Below are 6,720 nucleotides of genomic sequence, written 5' to 3'. Positions count from 1 at the left end.
CATTTATGTATTAATTTAGGAATAGTTAAAGTTAAAATCTTTGTCATTAAATAATATTCCATACAGATAATCCCCTATCCCTGTCAAATAATTAGAAATAGCCATAATCATATTTTCAATTCTAACATAATATTAGTAAGCAGGAATGTTCAAATACCTTGTAGTAGGTCACAATTTTTCAGGTATATTCCTAGAAGTGTTTTAGCTGGTTTCTATTTTTAGGTTTTGAGAGGCTTTCATATTGATTTCCATACTAGATGCTCAAATTTACACTCCCACCAGCAGTGAACAAGAACCCCTCATTCCCCACATCCTTACTAGCATTCTGTTATGACTGAGTGCAGATAAAATCCCAAGCAAACAAAGACAACGGTTGTGGAATAATTTTCTACTGAGTTAATAAAGAAATGAGTCAGAAATAATATTTGATAGATCATAGTTGACATCGAAACACAACTTGTTTTTTTAAATTTTTTATTGATTATTTTTTTTGTGTGTTTCATACAGAGCATCTCAAACAATTTTAATCATCTTTATACTCCCATCCCCACTGGCACCCTCCCATAGTGTCCCCCCACTGGAGCTCATATGCTCTGCCATCCCTGTTACCACCCTCTGTCTTACCAGTGCCCCCAGACATTACTCAGTGCTAGTCCATCTGCTGAGTCTAGTCAGCGTATCTAAAGTTTCTTGTTTTATGAAGATCAGGTCTTCCACATCTAGCAGGAATCAGTTGCCAACATTCCTTTAGATAGGATTGGAGTCTCCTGTTCATTATCCCAGTTTTATGCTGGGTTACTGTCTGCCTGAGTTTGCATAGGACTTGTGTATGCTGAGACCTATGACAGAATCATACTGCAGGTTCCCAGGAGATTGTAGAAAGAACTCTGTTTCCATATGGTCATGCATGTCTTCCCTGGCTCTTACAACCTTTCTACCCCCTCTTCCGTAATGGACACTGAGCCTTGGGTGGGTGAAGTTTAATAAAGGGGTCCTGTCTAAGGACCATTATTCGTCAAACTCTTGATCTCTACACTTTGGCCATTTGTGACCTTTTGTGTTCCTGGCCTTCTGCTGCATGAGAGGAGCATCATTATTGAGAACTAATTCATTAGTGTTATCTTCTTTATCCTTGTTCTATGTTCCATGAGCCTTAAGTGTAGAGATTGCATTGCAGAAGTGTCCCTTAGGCCTGGGAAATTCATAGACAATGTCCATGTGTGACCAGTAGTGGTACTTACAGTTTCTTAATGATGTCTATATTTCTCCTTTAAAAAGTCAATGTGGTAATAAGGGATGAGAGAGATGAGTAGAGATGATGTAAATATAGTACTCATGTATGAAATTCTCAACAACCAAATTATACATATAATAATACATATGATAGTCGTAATATCAAATATTCTTAATATAAAAAGTCATATTTATTAAAGTTTCAAAAAACTAAATGTGGGAACTTGGAGGAAGATAAATCATAAAAGTGTTTGCCTTTTAAGCAAGATTGAGGAGAATTGAAATCAATCCAAACACCCATATAAAAATCTAGGTAAGGTGCACATGCTTGTAATCCAAGGACTGGGCAAGCAAAGACAAGATAATCCCAAAAGCCCAAGGTCTAGCCATTTTAGTTTGTTTATTAATGAGTTCCAGGCCTGTGATCGATCTTATCTCAAAGGAGATAAATGGTATGATATTCCTGAGGATGATACTCAGGTTTATCCTCCGGCCGTCTCATAAATGTGCACACATGCACACATGCATCCTCCCCTGACACAAAAATGTACACAAATGCAAAAAAACTGCAGTGTGAAAAATAAATAGGAGTTAATAAAACTAAAATTTGATAACTCGGAGATTACTAAATCCCACCCTTAGTTGAGGATTAATTGATTTCTTCTGGGAGAGGGAGAATTTGTTTTCGCTAGGAATGTGATGCCTGAGAAGTTATTCAAGCTCCAGTAGATGATCCTTACAGATACTTGTAATGCCAAGTGGACTCAAGGAATTAAAGTAAAATACATGAATATTGGAGTTAGTAATGATCAGGAAGAAACTGAAAGGGAGGTAATGGGGAATGGATTTGATCAAAACACATTATATGCATGTACAAAGTTCTCAAACAATCACAATGTAAAAGAGGGGCTGCAGAATTGCCATCTGTGTGTAAACTCCCTGATAATAGATTCATTTAGAGATTTGTTTCTGTTCTTAAAATCAATTTTAGCTACTGATGTGGCTTAGCAGGTAAAAGTCCTTGCCACACTAACCTTGCAACCTGAGTCTAGTGGCCTGAATTTAATCCCCAGAACCCATGGCAAGACAGAGGGAGAAAACCTACTCTATGAGGATTTCCTCTGACCTCCATTCATATGCCATGCCATAGGTAGGACTGCACTCACACAGCATACACATAATAATAAAAATATTTAAAACCTTGTCAAAGGGAAATTTTAGAGATTTGTGAGATTGTAAAATATTGGTGAATATTGATATGGAATTTATCATATATTATTTTATTGCTTTATCAATAAAATTTATGATGAACTGAAACCTGCTGCTCATCAAAGGTATTGAAAGTTTATCATATATATTTATTTTCTCTCTGTGTACATGCATGTGCAAGTGGATGTGAGAGGATAACTTGCATGATTTGGTTTCTTCCTTCTACCATGTGAGTCCCAGAGCTTAAACTCAGGTTATCAGACTTGGACAAACATTAAATTTTAGACTAAAACATATACAATGCATCTTGTTGATGCTTATAAATCAACTGCCCAGTTAACATTCTGTGTGATCATGCTAAACATACCCGGTGGTAACCCATGATTATTCAGGAGCTAAAATGAACAAAATTGAGCTGACAGCAGTTATTTCCTTTCTGTCTGAGATATAATATACAGGAGAAATATCGTTTGGGATACTTGGACCTATTATATCTTTTGAAATTAACTCAAAGGCAGTTATGACTGTCCCAATTTTGAGGTTTTCCCGAATGTAGTTGCCTCTAATTTCAAAAGAGCCAGGCTAATTTTTTTCTTCCAAAAAATTAAACAAAAGATTGAACATGATGTTGGACAAATAAAAAGGACAGAAATTACAAATGGAGATGATGATTTCCATATCTAATTTAAACAGATTCTTGCATACATTGTTAGATTTAGAAAATTATGTCAGCTTCTTTCATTGAGAATGAGACAGGATATTTTAAAGCTCGGTACATACTCTAGGCTTGAGTACATACAAAAACTTGGAGTTTGTCCGTGTCCCAAATATTTAACGGTTAATACTTAAACCATATTGCAAATGTGGAGAAGTGGGCCATTAAGAGTCGATTAGACTGTGTGGGCTTCAACTTCATTAGAAGACAATTACCGCGGGAGTAAGTTAATATTGCAGAAGTGAATACTTGAGAAAATGTTATTTGGTGTTTATAGTGTCTACTTATTTTCCTCCCATCCTCCTCCCCTTCCTCTTCCTTTTCTTCTTCTTCCTTCTTGTCCTTTAGTTATCCACTCCACTTTCCCTTTCTCTCTTTCTGTGCATTCTCTTTCACTTCCTTTCCAATCCCTTCTTTCCTACACTTTCCACCATGGAATGAAATAGCAAGAAGTTATTCACAAGATGTACAAACTCATTGCTGGACTTTCCAGAAAGCCACAGAAGTTCACCAGGCAAAGTTCTATTGTTAATTCATTAACTGGTCTGTGATAGATTGTTATTGCTATACAAAGCAAATCATCATAGTGGGTCTGGATTTTATTCAATTAAGCATATGCACTTGACAAATATTATTATCTGTATTCATAATAATTGATCCCTAGCTGTTGAAGAATATTTCCACCTTTTGATTTCGGTTTACACAAATTCATTACTGCTATAGATTCTCCTGCTGGACCTTTTCAGCAATCATTTCTATATTTTGTCATCAATAAATATCTAGCTAATTCTTAATGTAAATAGTTCATGAAATCCTCCAATTACCTATCATCTTGAGAATTCAAATCAGTACTTGCAATTTCATGAAATAGGAATTGTCTCATAGATCATTTGCATATACTTTACAAAATATTTAAAAATTAATTTAAATTAATAGGATTTTCTATTGGATTTGCCACTTAGTAAACCATTTAAAATTCTATGTATCATACTGTCAGCAATGAAGATCTTATTTGGTATATATGAAAGAAATCAAATAATAGAAAAATACATCAATATAAGATGAAATAAAATAGATGGGATATGTAGATAATTTCAACTTATAATGTATTAAATATATTCAATTTGTATAATGTTACTGAGATGATCAAATACAGATACTCGTGGCTTATTTTATCACCTTGAAGGTAATTAGAAAATGTTCAGAACTATACTAAATAACATTCATGTATTTTGCACACACATACACAAACCTTAAAATATATAATGATATGCTCTAATTATTACATTAGAATGAGATGATCTGCTGCTGCAAAATTGAACTAAATTTAAATACCTTAAATTCCTAATTTTTAAAACAGTGCAAAAAATTCAATAAAATACGTATTATAAAAGAACAGTAACATTTAAATGCAAACCTAAATTTGTGTTATTCCAAAGTCAACACACTTAACTATTATTTGGTATCAGCAATCATATTTGGTAAGGAAAGACATTAAAAACAACTCATAACTTGTTTAGATTTTATTAGTATAGAGTTAAGGGAAAAGAAAATGAGCTTTAAATGGGGCAAGTTAATGTTCCAGTGAAGGGTAGTCAACAGTGCAGGAGTATAAAAAGCACATTATAATTGTGACCAATAAACTAGACAGGCGTTACATTTACAGAAGCAATTACATTATAACGGAAATAACTTGAAAGTTATTTTAGGAAATTTCATCCTCTCTTCCTGGTCAGAGGTGGCTGTTAAAGGAAATAGTGTAATCTCATTACACTATCAAAAATAAAATGAATACGGTGGAGCAATCAATGACTACTTTCAATTACCTCAATTCATCTAGTGAATATACATAAATACAATACTTATGGAAATGTAGTAGTAATATTTATAGTTCTCTATGTGTCATATAGAAGGTGAAAGCAAAATCTAAATTAATTTCAAGATGATTTTCTCCCCAAAATAAATATTTAATATTAGAAGATTTTGCTTTCCCAAAAGAGAAAATTTAACTTAAAACCAGTGATCTAAGAAGTATTATTGAACTAAACCTTTTCAGCAAATTCTTTCTGCAGGTTTCAGCATGTTGGTTCTTATTTGATTACTGAAATGATTATCTCTTTTTTCTTTCCTATGAGATGTTAAACCACGTAGAAGTTTTATTGCATCTTTTTGGTACATTTTCTGTTTCTGAAAGCATAGCAGATTGTTTTCTGTACCAAAACTCGCCTAACAAAAAACGATTTGTTAAAATAGCTTAAAAAAATTAAGGCTTTTCTATTTGCCTAACACTTTTTCTATCTTATAGGAAAAGTTGATGTGCCTAAAAATAATTTACTAGGGGCTGAGAGATGGCTCAGCGGTTAAGAGAACCGGCTGCTCTTGCAGAGGGCCTGGGTTCAATTGCCAGCACCCACATCACAGCTAACAACCATCTGAAACTCCAGTTTCAGGGGACTCTGATGCCGTCTTCTGACCTCTGCCGACACTGCATGACATGGATGAACTTATGCAAATGCAAGCAATACACTCATACACATAAAATAAATGTAATAATAAATAAAGTATTAGTTAATTGTTTACTATTGTGAGGAAAAACAATGATATGTAAAAATAATGATTGTTAAGAAAAGAGACATACAGGACTCACTGTGTATGAAAGTGTATCAAATATGATTTAAATGGGCAAAGCTGCACAATATTCCTCAAACACTATGAAATATACAAAAAGCAATTTGATGCTTTTATTGAAATGTATGAAAATCTAAAAGAATGTGAAAGAAAGAAATTGAATATTTGGGACTTTATCATATGCTTTGGAAGGTAGTTCCAGTATCAACTGCTATTAGTTAGGAATAGAAGCTCTATTCAGGACTTCCTGTATAATCCTGACAGAAATTTCCCTGTTTCACTGCTCTTTTGAAGGGTATATTAGAATTCTCCTTGATCACACCTTTCAGCTGATGCACTCAAAACATATGTTTACTCATTTGCTTGGCAGGTTGTACTTTATAACTATTCAGAGTTTTCATAAAAAACAATGAATAGTGTTTTAGAGAAAGTACTTATTATCCCAATGACAAAGGGTTTCATGAGAAATTGATAACATGTTACTCTTCTCCTGTGTTTAGAAACCTAGACAGGAAATTTTATAAGAAAGACGCTTTCGTCTTTTCAGAAATATAGTACAGAAACTTGTTCTGAAAACTTCCAAACACTCCTTATACTTCAATTTTCCCCATCATCATATTGAAAATGAAGACAAGCAGATCATGAAGCAAACTCCATTTTTATATAAGATATTTTATATGTTGAATAATTCTTAGGAAATAATATTTCAGAACATATTTTTATTAAATCAGAACAAGAATACACATAAATATTTGTAAAATGCTTTCATGAGTGAAGAAGGCCAGAAATATTCATTTGAATGGCCTCTGAGAATTGTGTTCCTAAGTTCAAGACAAAATTACACAGTAGCCTTAATGTGTTCTATCATACTGATAGATTTTTGTGTCATTGAGCTATTCTATTTCTAGGGTTAACCTTTCATAATCATATGGCTT

The sequence above is a fragment of the Nannospalax galili genome, unplaced genomic scaffold, assembly GCF_000622305.1.
Source record: "Nannospalax galili isolate Female #2095 unplaced genomic scaffold, S.galili_v1.0 scaffold140, whole genome shotgun sequence".
Taxonomy (NCBI): Eukaryota; Metazoa; Chordata; class Mammalia; order Rodentia; family Spalacidae; genus Nannospalax; species Nannospalax galili.
The sequence above is the reverse complement of the archived record's forward strand: the minus strand, read 5'-3'. Positions refer to the sequence as shown.